We start from the raw sequence: 24,591 nt of genomic DNA on the forward strand, positions 1-24,591 counted from the left end.
CAGCTTCTGCGGGGTGGCCCTGTCCCCTGGGCTCCAGCACCGACACTTCTATGCTTTGTTCCTGTTGCTCAGGGACTTTCTGCAATGACTGAGTTCCTGGAGGGCTGCTGCCTCCCCTTTGCCTTCACGTCTTTCCTTCTGTGTGATCAGTTCCCTGCATTATAGCCCTTCTGTTGAAATCCTTACGCTACTTTATATTTTCCTAGTTGAACCTTGACTGAAACAGCTGGCATTTGGTGGATAGTTGATGAGTCTGATTGCCTAAATTTTAAACTATCTTCTATGGGGACATCTGTTTTTTGAGAGAGCCAGGGGTAGGTCCTATATCGGTTATATCTAGTACACAACAACATTTTGTACAGTTACCTGGGAAAGTAACCCATTACCTCAAAACTCAATGGTTTGAAACACTTGGCATTCATAGGTTCACGAGTCTGAGGGTTGGCTACTGGCTGGTCCTTTGAGTTCCGGCTGGGCCCACTCGTGCATCTGTGGTCAGCTGGGTGGTTCTGTGTATCTTGCCTGGGTGCTGTCCTATGTGTGGGGCTTGGCTGCTCTAGGCTGATCTAGGATGGCCTCGGCTGAGGCGTGAGTCAACACCACTCTGTGTTTCTCAGCCATGACAGGCTAGCCCAGGCATGTTCTCATGGCAGTTACAGAGGAGCAAAGCAAACACATAAACATAACAAGAACTTTTTCAAACCTCTAGATGGAACATACTTGCTAACATTCCATTGGCCAAAGCAAGTCACCTGAGCAAAGCCAAAATCAAAGGGGGCAGGCATATCGGCTGAACCTCTTTAGTAAGAGGAACTGCAAAGTTACGTGACAAAGGGTAGGGACAGGGAGGGCTGAAGATGTGACCGTGAACGCAGCGCAGTCAGTCTATATCAGGCTCCACAGGTTTGATGAGAGAGCCGAGACCAAAGAAGTAGAGAGATAGACGACATTAATGTATCGCCATAATAGTAACCCCTTTTAAATGAAAACTTTGCAATAAAATACACATTGTGTATTCGCTATCTTGTTTTGTAGAGTTCATTTGTACATAGTTACAGACTGAAGAACATAGACCAAGTAAAGAGCCATTTATAACTAACATATTAATAAACCAAGCTAAAGGGACTTTATTTATCCTTTAAGCTTCAATTTGCATTAATTGGGAGCAGTCGTGGGAAATGGGGCCAACCTTACCTTAGGTCACATGGCTTAACAAAATGAACTGTTTCATGCCCAGAAATAAATGCCTTCCAAATATAAATATGAATCAGTTACAAAACAGAATATTTTGAGTACAAAATAACCACACTGTTAATATATTTATGTCCCAATTAAAAATGTGTAAGGAACACACATTCTGGGCTAAAGTTGTCCCAGGGAGTGATGCTCATTTTTGCTTTGAATCTTGTGTAAACAAACAGGGCAGCCTCCTTTGAGCCATGAGCAAATCCACAGCTCCCTATTTTCTAAAGAGAAGAAGAATTAAAAATGGGAATGTTTAAGTTGGGAAAGGTCTGGGGCTTGCCCTTGCGGCTTTAAATTTCATTCCTTCCTCCATGACTAGGAAATCACTTTGAGTTTGTCTTCTTGGAGAACTCTAATTTGGTTTGTTCTTGGTTTGAGCCACACCATGAAAGAGATGCTGGCTGTCTGTCTGTATTATAGCAAAACTTGGAAACCACTTCAGTGGCACTGTTTTCCAGTTGTCTTCTCTGCTGTTTTAATCTTTACACCTGAGCGTGTTCTCAGTAATTCACAATGAAGCCCATGATATCCTACTGCCTGAGCGAGAATCCCAGTTAGCCTTTTCTCACTGGCTTTGGGCATAATTTTAAATCTTTCTCCGACTCTGAACAGTGGGGTTTCCTCATCTGAACAGTGGGGTTATTAATAATACCTACCTCATCTGATCATTGTGAGGATTAAATTAAGTGAAATTAGGTGAGAGAATTAGCATAACCCAACCCACAAAATGTGCTTAAGAAGTGGTATATATGAAACTGCTTATTGTTACTAATTATTATGTGAGAATGTTTAGGTTGTTGTCGCTGAGTCAGATTCATGTATATTCTTCAAAGTATGCATCAGAATTATACCTTCAAAAAATAAGTTGAGGTTCAATATTGTTTACATATAAGGCACTGTTTGTTTTTAGGTAGTGTCAAGGGTAGCGGTGCATGTCTATTCACATTTAAAACCACAACATTTACAAACACAAGCTTCTTTCTGGCTTGTCAATTTAGTCTTTGAGAACGCTTTTAGAAAATGCTTCTTTTTTTTTTTTTTTTTTTTGTGGTACGCGGGCCTCTCACTGTTGTGGTCTCTCCCGTTGCGGAGCACAGGCTCCGGACGCGCAGGCTCAGCGGCCATGGCTCACGGGCCCAGCCGCTCCACAGCACGTGGGATCTTCCCAGACCGGGGCATGAACCCGTGTCCCCTGCATCGGCAGGCAGACTCTCAACCACTGCACCACCAGGGAAGCCCGTTTTTTGTTCTTTTTTTCATTGAAGTATAGTTGATTTACTATGTTGTGTTAGTTTCTGGTGTACAGCAAAGTGATTCAGTTATATTTTTTCATATTTTTTTCATTATAGGTTATTACAAGATATTGAATATAGTTCCCTGTGCTATACATTAGGACCTTGTTGTTTATTTGTATATAGTAGTGTGTATCTGTTAATCCCAAACTCTTAATTTATCCCTCCCCCTCCCCACCCTTCCCCCTTTGGTAACGGTAAGTTTGTTTTCTATGTTTCTACGTCTGTGAGTCTGTTTTGTACCTATGCTCCTTAAATATATTGGTTTTCAGCCTTAAAATGTTAAAGCTTCCAACGTTCTTGCAAACACTACAGTGATACTGACAACTTGGGATTTCACTATTTACGACAAAAGCAAGAGGAGAGAGACTTTGAAGGAAACAAATACAACCTCAAAGTCTTCCTTAATGTTGTCTGAAAAGGGAGGAAAATTAATAATAAGCAGATCAATTTTTAACACATATGTTTTACCTTTCAATACGCTGACTGTCCACTCTGCATGGAACCATAGTAGAGAAGACAGAGCAGCATCTCGAGAAGCTCAGAGTGGAGTTGCAGAGAAAATTTGCACATGCACACCTACATATGCGCACACACACACACGTAACCAGCACACAGTTTAATGGCATGACAGGTGCTTTCGTGGTGTTAGGTGGAAAGGCGGTGACTGAGTTGAGACTTACTGCAGTCAGCACGGTCAGTTCCCACACGTGATGTTGAGAGTCCAAGTGTGGAACGGTAGATACACATATGTAGGTTCATATCATATAGGTGGATGAAAAACACACAAGCACTGTTCATTGTCCTGGATACTCATCTTGTATGTAAATGTTTTAAAAAAATGTACTGGCAAGATACAAATTCATGGTCTGGCCTTGGAATGGGTTGTCAAGGAGATTATACCTATGCTCTATTTTATTTAAAAAAGAAAAAGAAAAGAGGGGCTTCCCTGGTGGCGCAGTGGTTAAGAATCCGCCTGCCAATGCAGGGGGCACGGGTTCGAGGCCTGGTCCGAGAAGACCCCACAGGCCACGGAGCAACTAAGCCCATGCGCCACAACTACTGAGCCTGTGCTCTAGAGCCCGTGAGCCACAACTACTGAAGCCTGTGTGCCACAACTACTGAAGCCTGCGCGCCTAGAGCCTGTGCTCTGCAACAAGAGAAGCCACCACGATGAGAAGCCTGCGCCCCGCAACAAAGAGTAGCCCCCGCTCACTGCAACTAGAGAAAGCCCGCATGCAGCAGCGAAGACCCAGTGCAGCCAAAAATTAAATAAATGAATAAATAAATTTATAAAAAAAAAAAAGAGCAGATGGGACAAAATGTTGTCAGTGGTCCATTCTGGGCAGAGGGGACCCAGACATTTGTCCTGCCGACCTGTGCTTCCCTATGATCTCTAAGTTTCCCACACGAACAACTACAACTGTGGGCCCACAGCCATGGAAAAAGCAGCCCCTCGCTTGCTGGGCAGACAGACACTTGGAGACGTCGTCTGCCGCAGGAACAGATGCCCTGGTTTCTCCTTCATCTGTTTACACCTGGGGGAAGAGTCCCCAACATCACCGCACTTGACACCATCTAGACAGCTCCGTAGCTTCCTCTCGGGTCCCCCATCCTGACGTCTCACAGGGGCACAGCCCCGGCTGAGATTTGCTGGGACCTATCCTGGGAACCATCCTCTGACGCCCAGCTGGACCCTTTTTAGCACAAAAGTTCTAAATTGTTAGATGCACATTTGCCTTTTAGTCCTCTTCCGAGGCTGGGAATCCAAAACCCCGGAGTCCTGTGCAGAAAAGTAGGTTCTTGGGATCCACAAACATTGTCTCATGCCTATAATGTGTTATTACAATCCTTGTGTTAAAGTCCCTTTCTCTGAAACCAGCTCCCCTTTGGAATGAGATTTTATCTAAGTCTGTTTGCATGTATTCAAAATCAGAGACAGCTCTGAAACCAGACCCCATTTAAACACAGAAAGAAGAGCAGTGGTGAATTAAGCAAATGTTGGGGGAGTTTAAAAAAACACACACACACATCTATTTATCTTCTTGTGTTTCCTTTTTTCCAGATCTGCGTTTTCCCTCCCATTGGCCGTCCTGCGTGGGTACCAAGTTCCACACGGGATTTCATGGATTGTCAGGTCAGATGTTGGGCTTGACTTGGCTGTTTGCAGATTCGTGATTTTATGATTGCCACTTTTCAGCATTATGGGAAGGGTCTTCTGGTTTATGGCATTGCTGCGGTTGTTATTTAAGACGGTTTTGAACTCTGTAGGTGTTCAGGAGGAATATACAGCATTCGATGGGTTGAAAACAAACATAATGGAGAGAAGGACGCTTCAAATTCATTTGGGGGGAAAAGGAGTAATAATTGGACAGAGAGAGAAAGGAGCCCATTTTTCATCTGTTATGTGGAAAAATGCTTGATGGAGGACCACAGTCCTCTCCGATCTCTCTTTTCCTTGAGCGCTAAAGAAAGCAAAAGGATCAGCTCACCCTTGGTCAGAGCAAGTCAGGTAGGGCATGTGCACCTGTGCAGGGAAGACCCCCTTCCATTACTGACAAGCCCACACAACTTCCCTCCAGTCCCCAGATGTTTGGAAATATCAGGCAGCCTGTTCAGTTTGGAACACTAGGATGTCATTTGGAGCCCAGTTTGTTTACATTATTATAACAACAGTTGCAGTTTGTCTCTGCAGTTAGGGTTGTGTCAGCACTTTCCTTTCTGTGTTTATTATTTTTAGCAGTTTAAAAGCTAACCAGGAAAAATGGCTTTCTGGCGGCGAGGTGACATTCCGGCTGGGCCAGGGTCTGTGGCGTCTATAGATGCACTGGCTGGCTGTGGAGTCGGGCCTTTTGAATGCTGCCTTTGTGCTTCCATCGCCAGGGCCTCTGGCCTATTGTCCAGCCGCCTCAGTTGAGGTGGCACTATCTGATTGTAACCGGTACTAATATTACAGTGTTCGGTGCCCAGACCCTCCCCAGGGGCCCCAGTCTGGCGGCCTCTGTCTCCCAGCTCTCTCTCCAGGGGACCAATCCCAGCTCTCATATCAGAAACGCTATTTGTAATTTATAGAAGGTTCCAGGGAAAAGGATCGGTGAGGATCGGCTAGCCCTGCAGTTCTCTAACTTTTTTATTTTTTTATTTTTTTACAAAGAACCCTTTACCCAAATGCAATCTTCCAGTGAGACGCAATTTGTAAGACCTGGAAAAGTACAGCTGTTCTCTTTGAAGGAGAGAACCCCAGTTTTCAGCCTCCACTCCACCCACCCCCAATCAAGGTAGCTTCTCAGGTCCCCTCCCCCAACCAAGAAACCTACGACTCCTCAGAATACTTGCACACTGTCTTCACAGGGCGAGCCCCTCAATTTACAGAGAAGGAAACTAAGAGGTGATTTTATAGATGCTTAAAACATGAGACATTAGGCACTAAAAAAGTACACTGCATTCATCCATTTTTATTTAGTTCTAAAAAAGGCACAGCTAATCTACCGTAATAGCAATCAAAATAGTGGTTACTCTGGGGAGAGACCAGATTGACTGGGCAGGGGACACAGGGAATTTTTCTGGGGTGATGCAAATGTATGTCTTAGAAGTGTGGGTTACATGGCATTTGTCATAACTCGTCTCCTTTTTGCTATACATAAATTATACCTCTGTTAAAAAATAAAAAGAAGGAAAATAAAGCAAAAAAAAATTAGCTGTTTTGTGAATGAAAATACCGAGAGCTTCCTGAAATACTGAAAATACCGATGGTCTTTCTTAAAGCTATGTGCACTCTTTATTGAGTGGAATCTGTTGGTCATTATGCAAAGCTGCAGAAGACAAGAGACCACGCTGCTTTTCCAATTATTGAACTTTCTTTGTTCAATAGTTACCAAAACCAGAAAAAAAAAAATCTCAGAGAATATCAGACAACAGAACCCCTGAATACCTTCTGGGGTCTTCTAGCCAGTAATGCAGCTAAAGGATGATGTATGGGATTCCTGGCGGTGGAAATCCCGAGGACAATACTTGATTCATGCATTACTTTGACATGTACTGTTGGTAATGCTCAGGAAATTGTTCTTAATTTTTTAACCTTTGCTCCTTCATCTGAATGCTTTTTCGGGACCTGTGAAATACAAGATTGCTTTTTCTATATCTTATCAGAGTTGAACTTCTGGTGACAGGTTGGAATTCAGGCCTTTAGTGACACCTCTATCCTTGCAATAAATCATCTGGACCCTTTAAAAAAGACTTTTTTCCCCCAGAAATACTTGGAGCCAAGCCTACTAGAATTCTTCTATTTGTGTGTTTTAGAAGTCCGGCAGTAACATGGAAGGTCATTATTTGGGTTGAAATGCTGCTAAGGCCCTAAGCCCGGGAAGATAGGACCCTGTGGCCAACTTGCCCTTTAGAGCCTCATGAGGAGAGGGCTGAGAAGAACAAGGAGAATGCTTTGGAAAAGGAAGTGATGATAGTGTTGGGGGATAGTAAGAGAGGGCAAGTGAGGGTCTCGTGAAGCAAGGGCAGAAAGGATTTAAAGATATCGTTGTCCCTCCGTATCTGGGGGGAGTAGTTCCAGGACCCCACATAGACCAAATGCTCAAGGCCCTCAAGTGCATAAAACGGTGTAGTACAGTCAGCCCTCCTTATCCGTGGGTTCTGCGTCCACGGATTCAACCAACCCCGGATTGTACCCGAATGTTCCAGCCTCTGAGGCTGTGTGACTTTTCTTCAAGAAGAACAAACTGCCACTTTAGTGATTTCCCAACAAAGGGCCAAGATCTCTTTCATTCACAAAATGGATCCACATGACCAAAAATTTAGTTCACTAATGAAGCAATGGCAAAACAGAATCATTTGTAAAAGGAACATTTTTTTTTTAAACCCACACATAGTGCACTCTGCCTGCACGGACACACAAATGTCCTCATCAAATCAAATTTAATTCAGCAAGGTTTATATCCACCCAATTTAGTTTAATGTGCATAAGAGCAGAAGTGAAATTGCAAGGTGGAAGACTTTGAACAGAATTTGCTTTTTTGCAATTCAATGCCCATTTGAAAGGAATTGTTTCTTCAAGTCATTTATTGAGTCAACTTACCCAAATGGCAAGTACCAAGAAGAATTGTAGGACTTCTCCATTCCAGGGACTTGGAGCAAGTGATTCTCCCGGGCCCAATGTTCTTGAAATGTACGTGTGTGTGTATGTGTGTGTGCATTCATCTACAGGTCAAGGAGCGTTTGGAAAATGCAATGTGTGTGTAGTCAGATTTCAGTTATTTGTGAGAATGGGAGTAAAACATGAATAACTGAAGTCCAATCAATGGATATATTTTCCTGTTGACTTTTAAAAATTAGCAACCTGGGCGTTTTTAACCCCTGAACTGCTTATGAGGTCTGTGAACAAGTGGGAGTATATCCTGATTTGAGTTTTATCTCCTTCTTTCTCCCTCAACTGTGTTTTCTGTTGGTGCTGTTGGGCTAATAACAACTAAAACACTGGATGAAAGAAAAATAGCAAACGCCTTAATGTGCATATTATTATTATTCTCAATTTCCAGACAAGGAAACTGAGGGTAAAGGTTGAGGAGCAATGCCTGAAGATTTTGCTGTCATAGTGGCAGGGTTGGGCTTGAACTCAGATCTTTCTGTCTGTGAGCCGCTGTCTTCGGAAGAGAAGCAGTGGATTGAAACTAATCATCATATTACACTGGCTGGAGCAGAAATATACCTAAATTTGTGGAGAGAATAAACTACTATTTTGGGCCTGCCCATAGCAGGAAATCTTAATAACAGTGACAAACACACAAAATTTTATTTTTTCTCCAGGGCTATTGGGGGTGGTTCTCTTATCATCAGGGACTCAGGTATGTTCTATCTTTCTGTATTTCTATTCTTAAGCATATGACTTTATCTTCAAGGTTCCTTCCTAGGTCAAGATGACTGCTGGAGCTCCAGCCCTCACACATAAATTCTAGGCAGCAGGAAAGATGGGAAGAAGGGGGCCAAGGCACCCATTTCCAACGTACACATATATATATGAATGGGAACCAGGGAAAGGCATTTAGCTAAACTTCTAGGAAACAGGATCCAGATAAACAAAACAGTCTCGTGTTGTTTTCATATGCAGAAAATTGGCTGGAAATTTAATGATGCGGTCTATTGACAATAGATAAATAATGCATAAACAAATATATGCAGGCATACACACAACACAAACAACATAAAACTTTTCTAGGGCTCCATACCACCAACTGCAATAATTTTTAAACTTTGGCATCACTAAACAAAGAAAAGGGAAAAATTAAAAGGAGCTAAATTATAAACTTTTAAAGGAATAAGAGGTGAAGGCATTGTAAACATAACTAAGAAGTTATCCTAAGAAGCCAAGCTAGAGGAAGTAGGAAAGTCAGGGTGGAAAGAAAAAAAAAGTTTTTCTTTCCCTCTTCTCTCTCTCTTTCTCCCTTCCTTTCTTTCTTCCTCCCTCCCTCCCTCTCTCTCTCCCTCCTTTCTTCTTTCCTTCCTTTCTCCCTTCCTTCCTTTCCTTCCTTTCCTTCCTCCCTTCCTTACTTCCTTTCCTCCCTTCCTTCCTTTCCTCCCTTCCTTCCTTTCCTTCCTTCCTTCCTTTCCTTCCTTCCTTCCTTCTTTTCTTCCTTTCTCCCTTCCTTCCTTTCCTTCCTTCCTTCCTTCCTTCCTTCCTTCCTCCTTTCTGTCCTTCCTTCCTCCCCTTCCTTTCCTTCCTCCCCTTCCTTTCCTTCCTTCCTTCCTGCCTCCCTTCCTTCCTTCCTTTCCTTCCTTCCTTCTTTTCTTTCTTCCTTCCTTCCTTTCCTCCCTTCCTTCCTTCCTTCCTTCCTTCCTTCCTTCCTTCCTTCCCTCTCTCTCTCATTCTCTTTCTTTCCTTCTCTCACTCTCTCTTGCACTCTCTTTTCTTCTTCTTTAACTTTAGGAGGGGTAGAATCATGCATTTGGTAACCATACATTCATAGACTTTTCATTATGAGCTCCCAAATGTGAAAGAAGTTCAACTCCAAGCCATCACCACATCGCTTTTGTTCAGCCAATGAGCAGCAGGTAACATCTGGCCATTTGTGAATGACAAAATCAAAGCCTGTCTGTGTTGCTGGTAGGATGGAGCCAGGCCCCCGGCATGGCTGTTTTGGAACTCCTCACATCCGTGGTACACGGTACCGCCACATATAAAAACACATCTTGCCTATGTAACCCACAGGGCTGGGCAAAAATGACCGAGTTTGTCAGTACAACTTTCTTGGTACTGTGTGTTTGACATCTTTGGCTGCAAGGCAAAATGAGTTTTCATTTTAGCTTTTTAAATCATCTGAATAAGCAAAACTTGATTTTCTGATTTAACCCTCCCTGATGGCATTGTGCAGAGCTAGCCTGAGTCCTGTTTCTCCCACCGCACATTGGAGAGGGGTGGGTCGGCGGGGCCCCGGCTGTCTGTTCTTCCCTGCATCTTCTCAGGAAGCCTGTCGAGGCAAGCGTTGTAATTTGTGCTGTAACGTCCTGGACACAGTCTCATATTAAAAAGTAAATGCCTATACACTTAACATAGTAAAAGAACAAAAACATGCATGGGAAAAACACGCCGACTGTAAAATAGTGGCTACTTGGCAAAGAGAGGGGAGGGAGAGGAGAGAGAGATGGACAAAGGTCAGGGCGTTTTCTTACATTTTATTTCTTATAAAGAGACAGATGAAACCAATAGAGCAAATCAGAATGGTGGACGATGTGTATCTGTAATATTGTTCTTTACACCCTTTAAAAAAATTTATATTGGAGTATAGTTGATGAACAATGTTATGTTAGTTTCAGGTGTACAGCAAAGTGATTCGGTTATACATACACATGTATCTATTCTTTTTCAAATTCTTTTCCCCTTTAGGTTATTACAGAATATTGAGTAGAGGTCCCTGTGCCATACAGTAGGTCCTTGCTGGCTATCTATTTTAAGTATAGTACTGTGTATACGCCAATCCTATACTCCTAATTTATCCCTCCTCCCCACCTTTCCCCTTTGATAACCATAAGTTTGTTTTCTATGCTGTAAGCCTGTGTCTGTTTCATAGGTAAGTTCATTTGTATCATTCTTTAGATTTCACATATAAGTGCTATCATATGATATTTGTCTCTCTCTAGTCTGGCTAATGGCATTATTTCATTCTTCTTAATGGCTGAGTAGTATTCCATTTTATATATATGTGTGTGTGTAATATTCCATTGTATATATGTGTGAATGTGTGCACTGTTTTGTAATTTTTAAAACTTTTTCTTTTTTTTTTTAGGCTATAGACATTAACATTTTATTTATTTTTAACATCTTTATTGTAGTATAATTGCTTTACAATGGTGTGTTAGTTTCTGCTGTATGACAAAGTGAATCAGCTATACATATACATATACATATATCCCCATATCTCCTCCTTCTTGTGTCTCCCTCCCACCTTCCCTATCCCACCCCTCTAGGTGGACACAAAGCACCGAGCTGATCTCCCTGTGCTATGCGGCTGCTTCCCACGAGCTATGTATTTTACATTTGGTAGTGTATATATGTCCATGCCACCCTCTCACTTCGTCTCAGCTTACCCTTCCCCTTCCCCATGTCCTCAAGTCCATTCTCTACGTCTGCGTCTTTATTCCTGTCCTTCCCCTAGGTTCTTCAGAACCTGTTTTGTTTTTTTTAGATTCCATATATATGTGTTAGCATACAGTATTTGTTTTTCTCTTTCTGACTTACTTCACTCTGTATGACAGAATCTAGATCCATCCACCTCACTGCAAATAACTCAATTTCATTTCCTTTTATGGCTGAGTAATATTCCATTGTATATATGTGCCACATCTTCTTTATCCATTCATCTGTCGATGGGCACTTAGGTTACTTCCATGTCCTGGCTATTGTAAATAGAGCTGCAATGAACATTTTGGTACATGACTCTTTGAATTATGGTGTTCTCAGGGTATATGCCCAGTAGTGGGATTGCTGGGTCATATGGTAGTTCTATTTTTAGTTTTTTAAGGAACTTCCATACTGTTCTCCATAGTGGCCATATCAGTTTACATTCCACCAACAGTGCAAGAGGGTATCTTTTCTCCACACCCTCTCCAGCATTTATTGTTTGTAGATTTTTTGATGATGGACATTCTGACTGACCAGTGTGAGGTGACACCTCATTGTAGTTTTGATTTGCATTCCTCTAATGATTAGTGATGTTGAGCATCCTTTCATGTGTTTGTTGGCACTCTGTATATCTTCTTGGAGAAATGTCTATTTAGGTTTTCTGCCCATTTTTGGATTGGGTTGTTTGTTTTTTTGTTATTGAGCTGCATGAGCTGCTTGTAAATTTTGGAGATGAATCCTTTGTTAGTTGCATCATTTGCAAATATTTTCTCCCATTCTGAGGGTTGTCTTTTGGTCTTGTTTATGTTTTCCTTTGCTACGCAAAAGCTTTGAAGTTTCATTAGGTCCCATTTGTTTATTTTTGTTTTTATTTCCATTTCTCTAGGAGGTGGGTCAAAAGGATCTTGCTGTGATTTATGTCATGGAGTGTTCTGCCTTTGTTTTCCTCTAAGAGTTTTATAGTGTCTGGTCTTACATTTAGCTCTTTAATCCATTTTGAGATTATTTTTGTGTATGGTGTAGGAAGTGTTCTAATTTCATTCTTTTACATGTAGCTGTCCAGTTTTCCCAGCACTACTTATTGAAGAGACTGTCTTTTCTCCATTGTATATTCTTGCCTCCTTTATCAAAAATAAGGTGACCATATGTGTGCGGGTTTATCTCTGGGCTTTCTATCCTGTTCCATCGATCTATAGTTCTGGTTTTGTGCCAGTACCATACTGTCTTGATTACTCTAGCTTTGTTGTATAGTCTGAAGTCTGGGAGCCTGATTCCTCCAGCTCCATTTTTCTTTCTCAAGATTGCTTTGGCTATTTGGGGTCTTTTATATTTCCATACAAATTGTGAACTATTTTGTTCTAGGTCTGTGAAAAATGCCATTGGTAGTTTGATAGGGATTGCATTGAAACTGTAGATTAGTTTGGGTAGTATCGTCATTTTCACAATGTTAATTCTTCCAATCCAAGAACATGGTATATCTCTCCATCTGTTTGTATCATCCTTAATTTCTTTCATCAGTGCCTTTTAGTTTTCTGCCTACAGGTCTTTTGTCTCCTTAGGTAGGCTTATTCCTAGATATTTTATTCTTTTTGTTGCAATCGTAAATGGGAGTGTTTTCCTAATTTCAGTTTCAGATTTTTCATCATTAGTGTATAGGAATGCAAGAGATTTCTGTGCATTAATTTTGTATCCTGCTACTTTACCAAATTCATTGATTAGCTCTAGGAGTTTTCTGGTAGCATCTTTAGGATTCTCTATGTATAGTATCATGTCATCTGCAAACAGTGACAGCTTTACGTCTTCTTTTCTGATTTGGATTCCTTTTATTTCTTTTTCTTCTCTGATTGCTGTGGCTAAAACTTCCAAAATTATGTTGAATAATAGTGGTGAGAGTGGGCAACCTTGTCTTGTTCCTGATCTTAGTGGAAATGCTTTCAGTTTTTCACCATTGAGGATGATGTTGACTGTGGATTTGTCATATATGACCCTTATGTTGAGGAAAGTTCCCTCTATGCCTACTTTCTGCAGGGTTTATATCATAAATCGGTGTTGAATTTTGTCAAAAGCTTTCTCTGCATCGCTTGAGATGATCATATGGTTTTTCTCCTTCAATTTGTTAATATGGTGTATCAAATTGATAGATTTGCCTATATTGAAGAATCCTTCCATTCCTGGGTTAAACCCCACTTGATCATGGTGTATGATCCTTTTAATGTGCTGTTGGATTCTGTTTGCTAGTATTTTGTTGAGGATTTTTGCATCTATGTTCATCAGTGATATTGGCCTGTAGTTTTCTTTCTTTGTGACATCTTTGTCTGGTTTTGGTGTCAGGGTGATGGTGACCTTGTAGAATGAGTTTGGTAGTGTTCCTCCCTCTGCTATATTTTGAAAGAGTTTGAGAAGGATAGATGTTAGCTCTTCTCTAAATGTTTGATAGAATTCGCCTGTGAAGCCATCTGGTCCTAGGCTTTTGTGTGTTGGAAGATTTTTAATCACAGTTTCAATTTCAGTGCTTTTGATGGGTCTGTTTATATTATCTATTTCTTCCTGGTTCAGTCTAGGAAGGTTGTGCTTTTCTAAGAATTTTGTCCATTTCTTCCAGGTTGTCCATTTTATTGACATATAGTTGCTTGTAGTGATCTCTCATGATCCTTTGTATTTCTCCAGTGTCAGTTGTTACTTCTCCTTTTTCATTTCTAATTCTATTGATTCGAGTCTTCTCCCTGTTTTTTCTTGATGAGTCTGGCTAATGGTTTATCAATTTTGTTTATCTCCTCAAAGAAGGAATTTTAAAACTAAAAAGCTTTTAGTTTTATTGATCTTTGCTATCGTTACCTTCATTTCCTTTCTATTTATTTCTGATCTGATCTTTATGATTTCTTTCCTTCTGCTAACTTCGGGGTTTTTTTGTTCTTCTTTCACTAATTGCTTTAGGTGTAAGGTTAGGTTGTTTATTTGTGATGTTTCTTGTTTCTTGATGTAAAATTGTATTGCTATAAACTTCCCTCTTAGAACTGTTTTGCTGCATCCCATAGGTTTTGGGTCGTTGTGTCTCCATTGTCATTTGTTCTTAGGTATTTTTTGATTTCCTCTTTGATTTCCTCAGTGATCTCTTGGTTATTTAGTAGTGTATTGTTTAGCCTCCATGTGTTTGTATATTTTACAGATCTTTTCCTGTAATTGATATCTAGTCTGATAGCATTGTGGTTGGAAAAGATACTTGATACAATTTCAATTTTTAAAATTTACCAAGGCTTGATTTGTGACCCAAGATATGATCTATCCTGGAGAATGTTCCATGAGCACTTGAGAAAAATGTGTATTCTGTTGTTTTTGGATGGAATGTCCTATAAATATCAATTAAGTCCATCTTGTTTAATGTATCATTTAAAGCTTCTGTTTCCTTATTTATTTTCATTTTGGATGATCTGTCCATTGGTGAAAGTGGGGTGTTAAAGTCCCCTAGTATGCTTGTGTTACTGTCGATTTCCCCTTTTATGGCTGTTAGCATTTGCCTTATGTATTGAGGTGCTCCTATGTTGGGTGCATAAATATTTACAATTGTTATATCTTCTTTTTGGATTGATCTCTTGATCATTATGTAGTGTCCTTCTTTGTCTCTTGTAATAGTCTTTATTTTAAAGTCTATTTTTTCTGATATGAGAATTGCTACTCCAGCTTTCTTTTGATTTCCATTTGCATGGAATATCTTTTTCCATCCCCTCACTTTCAGTCTGTATGTGTCCCTAGGTCTGATGTGGGTCTCTTGTAGACAGCACATATATGGGTCTTGTTTTTATATCCATTCAGCCAGTCTGTGCCTTTTGGCTGGAGCATTTAATCCATTTACATTTAAGGTAATTATCGATATGTATGTTCCTATTACCATTTTCTTAATAGTTTTGGGTTTGTTATTGTAGGTCTTTTCCTTCTCTTGTGTTTCTTGCCTAGAGAAGTTCCTTTAGCATTTGTTGTAAAGCTGGTTTGGTGGTGCTGAACTCTCTCAGCTTTTGCTTGTCCAAAAAGGTTTTAATTTCTCCATCAAATCTGAATTAGATCCTTGCTGGGTAGAGTAATCTTGGTTGCAGGTTTTTCTCCTTCATCACTTTAAATATGTCCTGCCAGTCCCTTCTGGCTTGTGGAGTTTCTGCTGAAAGATCAGCTGTTAACCTTATGGGGATTCCCTTGTATGTTATCTGTTGTTTTTCCCTTGCTGCTTTTAATATTTTTTCTTTGTATTTAATTTTTCATAGTTTTATTAATATGTGTCTTGGTGTGTTTCTCCTTGGATTTATCCTGTATGGGACTCTCTGCTCTTCCTGGACTTGACTATTCTCTTTCCCATATTAGGGAAGTTTTCAACTATAATCTCTTCAAATATTTTCTCAGTCCCTTTCTTTTTCTCTTCTTCTTCTGGAACCCCTATAATTCGAATGTTGGTGCATTTAATGTTGTCCCAGAGGTATTTGAGACTGTCCTCAATTCTTTTCCTTCTTTTTTCTTTATTCTGCTCTGTGGTAGTTATTTCCACTATTTTATCTTCCAGGTCACTTGTCTGTTTTTTGCTTCAGTTAATCTGCTATTGATTCCTTCTAGAGAATTTTTAATTTCATTTATTGTGTTGTTCATCATTGTTTGTTTCTTCTTTAGTTCTTCTAGGTCCTTGTTAAACGATTCTTGTATTTTCTCCATTGTATTTCCAGGATTTTGGATCATGTTTACTATCATTACTCTGAATTCTTTTTCAGGTAGACTGCCTATTTCCTCTTCATTTGTTTTGTCTGTGAGTTTTTATCTTGCTCCTTCATCTGTTGTGTGTTTCTCTGTCATCTCATTTTGCTTAACTTACTGTGTTTGGGGTCTCCTTTTTGCAGGCTCCATGTTTGTAATTCCCATTGTTTTTGGTGTCTGCCCCCCCCCACCCCGCTAAGGTTGGTTTAGTGGGTTGTGTAGGCTTCCTGGTGGAGGGGACTGTTGCCTGTGTTTTGGTGGGTGAGGCTGGATCTTGTCTTTCTGGTGGGCAGGACCAAGTCCGGTGGAGTGTTTTGGGGTGTCTGTGACCTTATTATGATTTTAGGCAGCCTCTCTGCTTATGGGTGGGGTTTTGTTCCTGTCTTGCTCATTGTTTGGCATGGGGTGTCCAGCACTGGAGCTTGCTCATCGTTGAGTGGAGCTGGGTCTTAGCGTTGAGATGGATATCCCTGGGAGAGCTTTCGCCATTTGATATTACATGGACCCAGGAGGTCTCTGGTGGACCAATGTCCTGAACTCGGCTCTCCCACCTCAGAGGCTCAGGCTTGACACCCAGCTGGAGCACCAAAACCCTGTCAGCCACATGGCTCAGAAGAAAAGGGAGACAAAAAAGAAAGAAAGAAGGAAAAAAATAAAATAGGATAATTAAAATAAAGAATAATTATTAAAATTTAAAAAGTAACAAAAAAACGAAAGAAAGAAGAGAGCAACCAACTGAAAAAACAAATCCACCAATGATAACAAGCACTAAAAGTTATAGCAAAAAAAAAAAAACACGGACAGACGGAACCCTAGGACAAATGGTAAAAGCAAAGCTATACAGACAAAATCACACAAAGAAGCATACACTTACACACTCACAAAAAGAGAAAAAGGAAAGATATATGTATTTTTTTTAAAAAAAGGAAGAGAGCAACCAAATCAATAAACAAATCTACCAATGATAATAAACTCTAAATACTAAACTAAGATAAACATAAAACCAGAAACAAATTAGATGCAGAAAGCAAACCCCAAGTCTACAGTTGCTCCCATAGTCCACGGCCTCTATTTTGGGTTGATTCATTGTCTATTCAGATATTCCAGGGATGCAGGGTACCTCAAGTTGATTGTGGACGTTTAATCTGCTGCTCCTGAGGCTGCTGGGAGAAGTTTCCCTTTCTCTTCTTTGTTAGCACAGCTCCGGGGGTTCAGCCTCATTTTCTGTTAATTTCTGAGGTTAAGAGACAGAGGGTCTGGTATATCCCATTTACCAACCAAAAGAGACCTTTAGTTTTCTAGTTTAAGCTTGGCCTCAGTTCGTTTGTATCTTGGATCTGTGGGCTACTAATTATGGCCATTTTACTAAATGGTATGGTTCATATTTTTATTTAATATGTTGTTAATGAAAAGAAACTGTTTTCTTCATTAAAATTCAAAGAGAGTAGGAATTGAGGATAAAAAATTAGCCCATATGCAGTCTTCCATATGCATATTATGTTTCATAATAAAAAGGAGTTAGAATGGAAGAATTAACTGTAAGAAGATGGGAAAATGATATCTAGTAGCAACTAGCAACAGAATTCCTCTAAGGAAGGAACTGTATTTACTTGGGAAAATACCTTGACCAATATGCTTGGAGATAGAAAAATAAATCTCCAGGGGATCTGGATGAGAGTGGAACTGTTTTGCTAGAGGTGAGAGGAGGTTTGGTCCATTGTTCCAGAGAGAGAAGGGAGATGGAGACAGAGATGGAGGAGATGGAGATGGAGGTGGAGATGGAGGTAAAGGTGGAGGTAGAGGTTGTGGGGTGAATGAATGAATGACCAATAGTGGACAAAGGGCCAGAGAGATGACAGAAGCTGCAAGGTAGTGAAGTGACTCCTTCTCTATGACCCCTCAGATCCTGCGTAAAGAAACTGAAATGTTTGGTGGTGATAGATCTGTTATAGAAAGAATGTACTTTTGACTCAGGTCATGGGGTGAAGCTGTGGCGGTTCAGGTGGCCACAGAGGTCTGAGGTGGCTGGGGGGATTGTAGAAATCTTGCAGAATGGGGGTTCAGTCCAAGGTGGAAGGAGGCGGAGGTAGGTCTTTTCTCTACATATGTTGCATATTATGGTGGCTTGGAGTAGCGCATCTCAAGTTTTAATGATCATACTGTCAACTGGGAATCTTGTTAAAAACACTGATTCTGAATCAAGACATCTGGGGCAGGGTCCGGGATTCTGTATTCCTAACAAAGCTTCTGGGGGAAGCCCGTGATGCTGCTCAACAGACCACACTTGGAGTAGCAAAGTGGCTCCAGGACCAGATTTCCCAGGTTCAAATCTAGTTTTGCCACGTATTTACTGTGCGACTGAGAGGAAATTCTTTCACTTGCTTTTGCCCGTTTTCTCAACCATGACATGGAGGCAATACCTCCTAGGGTTGCTGTGAAGATTAAATGAGTTAATGTATGTAAAATGCCTAGAACTGTGAGTAACTGACAGACAAAGGAGCTATATCAGGGTTAACTTCAGCTGCAGTTATTGTTGTTGGTATTATTATTATTACTATTATTATTTACTTACTTGGAAATGAAACCTATCCTACGAAGAGCTGAGAATTTCTTAAGACTCAGTCTGTTGTAGCACCACAAGCTTGGACTTTAATTATGAGACAAAGGTGGGTTCAAATCCCACCTCCATGACCTGGATCATTCACTCCCTTCTGCCCTTGCAGTGAATTAGTTTAAATTCCAAAACTTGCTGAGAAGTTACCTAGGCATGCGTGCTAATTTTTTTCCCTAAAACTTGAGACTACTTAAGAGTGCATTTCGTTGGGACTCGAAGGCCTACATTACCATCCAGGGAATTCCTCTTTTCGGCATTGCATTTTCTAGATATCTCTATTATCGTTGTGTTATGTTGTAAATACCTGGTTAGGTGCCCATTCCCCCTCCCCATTCAGTTGAGCCTGGCTGGGGCACAGGTTGGAAATAATCTTCTTCTCACCCCTCCACCCACTACCCCGCCAGCACCTGGCGTGGAGTTTGGCACACGGCATGTGCGAACTCTCAATTAATATGGCGAAAAATCACCTGCCTGTAGTCAAGAGAGGCAGAAAAATCATGCGTTTAAAAAAATCATATATTCATTTCATTTTGACTTTCACTTAGTCCACTTCATCATTTTTTTAGAATTTACCTACACCAAGGAATTTATTATCAGCATCAAATACATGGTGGTACACATACTTACTTACTTGGATTGATAAACAATGTATGTTTATCAGTGGAAGGATGGAAGGATCCATAAATGTTTGTGTTTGCTGTGAATATAAATTAATTTTTTCATACTTATCAGATATGGAATGAGAGAGATATCTTCCACTTAAAGCAAACCTTACACGGGAGCGTTTGTATTTACAGAATAAATTGAAGAGCAAATATTTATTTAGCAAAATTCTTCTTTGCATAAGGTTTCAAGATAGCTGTTTTATGTAACTAGTCACTGAATAAACTTAGATGTGTTTCGCACCCAACATCATCAGCCATCCAGCTGGGGTGTCAAAGGGGCTCATTTGTAGAGATATTCTAGGAACAAAGGAGCTAAATATACATTTGACAGAACCGCTAGATAGTAACTTGATCCACTACCAGATTCTAAAGTGGTTTGGTGATAGGCTCTCAGACTTAATTTCTAAATCCTCCTACTTAGGGAATTTCTACAGCTGGTACTATGACTTCTGGAGTATTCTAGCAGAAGTTCTCAAGAGAATCCAACCCTACTTCTGTTCAGCTATTGGTTTCTGGTCACCCAGATTATAGAATGCTGGAGATGGAAGATTTCCTGGAGATCGAAGATTTCTTAGAGATGGACTCTTTTGCTTCTGAAAGTATGGTTATGGTCAGTCCCACGGACACCACCCACGAGCTTGTTGGAAATGGAGAATTGCAGGGCTCTCTCTAGACCTAGTAAATCAGAATCTGCACTTTGAGAGACTCCCCAGGAGATTCTTATACACAGTGAAATGGGAGAAGGCTGAGTCCATCCTCAATGCCCTCACACCCCACATGGCTAGCTGCGTTGAATGACTGTTGTTGTCCCCGCCCTAAGAACGGTCGGAAACAAAACAGAGTCATTAACAGCTCCTGTCTTGGTTAGGGGAGCAGTTGCCGTTTTAAAGGTCAGAAATGCTATTCCCAAGACCAAAGAAAGAACAGGATCCAAAAAATTTGTTTAGGAATGTCAGTCGCCTGGGGCCCGAGTTTGTTAGAACAAGTCAGCTCGTTAAGGAAAACCTGGTGGTCACTTTATCTGTGGGCCACCCAGCACTCATCAAAATGAATGGATTTCATTTTATGGAAATTTTGGACACCAATAGCACTGCTTTTAAAAGCTTTGGGGGGGAGTAAGAAGTGGCGTGAATGGGCATGAATGTAGTGCTCACGAGGAAAATACAGTAACAGCTGAATTCACTCCTGAGTCCCACATCCATACTCGGGAGTGACGCATTAAACAGCACACAGAGAGTGCTTGCATTGCAAAAGGCGGCAGGATATTAGGAAGAGGAAATGGAGCTGATGGCTTTGATCTTTTCTGCAACAGGTTCTATGCAGGACTCTGTAATAAAATGAACATGAGAATATACCCACATTTTGTTCAGACCAAGAAGGGTCAAGCTCCTATAATAAGAAGTGTCTTTCAGTAGAATGTTCTAGATGAATCAAATCCTTGATAACAACGATAGAAAAGAAAAAAATTAACAATAATATTCCTTTGCTCCTGGGCAACACGGATTTGGCCCAAAAGTTCGTTCGGGTTTTTCCTGAAGGTGTGACAGAAAACCCGAATGAATATTTTGGCCAGCCCAATACTCTAAAGCAATTAGCTTTCAGTTCAAAAGGAAAATCTGAGGAGAGATTCTGATGTCCCCAAGATCTGAAGACCCAAAGAGGAAAGCTGCCTTCCAGAAGCTCCAGGCAAAAAAAAAGGAGCTTCAAGAGTTGCTCTAAAAGACTTTACACATTTAATTACCCCTAGGAAGGGTCACAAGACAGAGGTGGGAGCTGGACCTGGCCCAAAGCAAATACAATAAACTCTTTGTTATTTAGTGCATGTAGATTAGATTAACAAAAAATGATACTTAACCCATTTACCTACTTTTCCCAAGAACTTTTTCAAATCCTTTGTTTGAACCTATGGAAACTATGGTTTTGATTTGAAAAGATAAAAGGGTTTAAGCTTCTAATACTGGTTTATTATCCTGGCTAACTGATTAAGGGAACCAAGTGAAATACATACTTACACCATTGTTTCTATCTAAGTCAGTATTTTACAAAAGCTCATTTTTTTCTCCAAATTCACCTCTAGATTTTTACTGTATAAATGCTTTAAAATATATTCATAGTTATCATTTCCCGTGAACTTCTGAGATCTATTTTGTTTTTACCGCTCTTATGCTGTAACCCAGTGCTGTCCACTAAAAATAGAAAGGGAGCCACAAATGCAAGCACATGTGTAACTTGAAGTTTTCCAGGAACCACATTAAAAGAGAAAAACAAGTGAAATTTATTCTAATATTAAGTTTCACGTAACTCAATATCCAAAATGTCATTCTCACAAATAACCAATATAAAAATCATGGGGATATTTTACATTCTCTTTTCCATGCTGAGTCTTTGAAATGCTTGTGCATTGCACACTTATAGTACATCTCCCTTCAGACTAGCCACATGTCAAGTGCTCAGTAACCACACATGGCTAGTGGCTTAGGAGAACCTGAAGAAAACTAAGGACTTCCTCCTAGAAAAAGTCTCACCAGTACACATCCCCCATAAACTTTCAAGGGATTCATGAACTCCTTGAAACTACCTTGGACTTCCTGTCATAAAGTCATCCCAAGTTGCCATAATTCCATCACTAATCTCACAATTTTTCGTAATGTTGACCATTGGGGGGTTATATAAATTATTTAAAGAGAACATTTTAAATCATTTCTGTAGATGAAAAATGTGTCATTTTCCAAAAGATAACTGTAACAAAAATATTTAACTATTTTTATTATTTTTGTAATGAAAGTACAGTTGATTTACAATGTTTCAGGTGTACAGCAAAGTGATTCTGTTTCATACATATGTATGTATGTGTGTGTGTGTGTGTGTGTGTGTGTATATATATATATTCTTTTTTGGATTCTTTTCCATTAAAGGTTATTACAAGATATTGAATATACTTCCCTGTGCTATACAGCAGGTCCTCGTTGGTTACCTATTTTATATATAGTAGTGTGTGTCTGTTAACCCCAAACTCCTAATTTATCCCTCCCGCGACGTTTCCCCTTTGGTAACCAGAAGTTTGTTTTCTGTGTCTGTGAGTCTCCTTCTGTTTTGTAAGTAAGTTCATTTGTGTCATTGAAAAATATTTAACTATTAGTTTGTTTTCATGGTTCATCCACTGACCTACCTCCTAAATTCATCCCTCCTATCATGCACACCACTTAGGGCTGGGGGAACAGATGAAGAACTTGCTCTAAGCCTTGTCTGATACGGCGCAGGAGTGGAAGGGAGTCTCTGGAGACCCAGTGCTAGGTCACTATAGCAACAGAACTGGTTGAGCTCTCAGGTCTGTACAGCGGGACGGGGATTGGAGGCATACAGCTGCTCAGGGTCATTCACTGTGGCATGGTTCATGGACAATACAGTGGTGGGGATTTTCTTCCTTCTACTGATAAATTTGCTTCCCTGCCTCTTGCCAGGAGATAGATCTTGAGCTCTGCCCTCTTGGGAGAAACGGGGCTGGGAAGGTGAGGGCAGGAGAGCTGGGGTGTTGACTCAAATGAGGTCTGCTCTAGGCTTAAAGACATGGGCCTTTGCTCTCGCCATCTTTGCTGGCTTCCTCCAGTCCCAGTCCACTGGGTGAGGCCCCGTGGACAGAGGGGAGAGGCAGCCCATAACTGGTCAGATGACCTTCCTGCAGCGTTGACCTCAACTCCAGGCTGCAAATTCAAATGCCAGCAAAAGCTGGGCAGGTAACTTAAACGAGTCACTTCTTAAGGAACTGGAAATGTGAACTTTTTAAAAAATAAATTTATTTATTTTATTTTATTAATTTTACTTTTGGCTGCGTTGGGTCTTTGTTGCTGTGCGTGGGCTCTTCTCTAGTTGTGGCGAGCGGGGGCTATTCCTCGTTGTGGTGCGCGGGCTTCTCATTGCGGTGGCTTCTCTTGTTGTGGAGCTCTAGGCGCGTGGGCTCAGTAGTTGTGGCTCGCGGGCTCTAGAGCGCAGGCTCAGTAGTTGTGGCTCATGAGCTTAGCTGCTCCTCGGCATGTGGGATCTTCCCAGACCAGGGCTCGAACCCATGTCCCCTGCATTGGCAGGCGGATTCTTAACCACTGCGCCACCAGGGAAACCTCCAGAAATTTGAACTTTTGAGTGAAATGCCCTGTTCTTTCAAATGCTGACTCCTTTATTGTTGTTGTTGTTGTTGTAATTTTATTTAACACTGTATCTACTAATCAGAACACTGATGCAGGGTGGACTAGGCCAGCAAGATGCCACCTGAGTCTTCAGCCGAAACATCAGTGGTGGTTCTCCATCAGGAACTTCCTCCGTGCATTTTGTTGATCTCACAGTGGGCTGGGTGCTGGGATGCCACTAGCTTTGGGAACCTCAATACAAGGGGCAGTTCTGCACCCAAAGATCTGTCCTGCCCCAAATGCTGTAATGCCCCAGCTGAGAAACACTGAAAGAGTAGTGGGACTTCTCTAGTTCCCCATAGGGTATCCAAGTTCAACTCGGGTTTGGGGCCAAGGCCCTCTTTGGTAGCGAGGAAAAAAATGTATTTTCCAGGAGCATCTATTTCCTTTGGGTTGCACAGGTGTGATGGGCACAGTAGGTTTCAAGGATTGGAGGTTCTGACCACCTTTGGCTTCTCTCACATTTCTGCAAAGCTTTGCAAAAAGACTTTAGAGACAGATTTTCTTTCCCCTTTTCTGGCTTTTGTATGATTCCACTCTTCAGAGTTTTCACTTTTTTGTTTAAGATGACTTTCAAACAGTGGGACCCCGAGGAAATAACTTGATTCAAGGTTTACAGCTAAGAAAAGGTCTGGGTTGCCAAAATCCCATTATAGTTCAGCTGAACTCTTTATTCACTCGTTTCCCCCAGAAGGAGTTATGCTACAGCTATGACCTCCTGAGAGGGATACATCTTCACTATTCCTTGGTTGAACAAATTGAGTTTCCACTAATTCTCTGTCCCACACGCACTCCAGTTCAGCTGAAGTGTTTGTTGGGTTTTGTTCAGTGATGATCTCCTTTCCTGACCCAAAGAGGGTCTCTACGATCCATTGTCTGAGATTCGTATGAATGATGGAGCCTCATCTAGGCTTCTGGTGGTCTCTCATCTATCTATTTATAACTTTTTAGTGAGTATCACATGCATATGCTAAAGTATGTAAGACTTGATGACTTTTTAAAATAGATATCACCCATGTCACCACCACTCAGAAGAGGACACAGAACTTTTCCACACCCCAGAGGGCTCTCTTATGCCTCTTCTGCCCCCGCATCGGAACCACAGGATTTACCTGTGGTTCTGATGGGGGGGGTATTTACCACTATTCTGATTTCCATCATCATTGGTTCATTTTTTTACCTGTCCTTCCACTTCCTATATGTGAAATTACATAAATACTCTTTTGTATTCGACACCTTT

At 40.9% G+C, this 24,591-nt stretch overlaps 1 protein-coding gene across 1 annotated transcript in view; it reads left to right on the forward strand.

Moving 5' to 3' along the window:
* THRB (thyroid hormone receptor beta) overlaps positions 1–24,591 on the forward strand; it is a 354,801-nt gene that overhangs the window by 122,376 nt on the left and 207,834 nt on the right. The window contains exon 2 of the mRNA XM_065877090.1: positions 4,603–4,674. The gene's annotated coding sequence lies outside the window, so the exon portion shown is untranslated. The remainder of the gene's footprint in view (positions 1–4,602; positions 4,675–24,591) is intronic.

The sequence above is a fragment of the Phocoena phocoena genome, chromosome 4 (genome assembly GCF_963924675.1).
Source record: "Phocoena phocoena chromosome 4, mPhoPho1.1, whole genome shotgun sequence".
Taxonomy (NCBI): domain Eukaryota; kingdom Metazoa; phylum Chordata; class Mammalia; order Artiodactyla; family Phocoenidae; genus Phocoena; species Phocoena phocoena.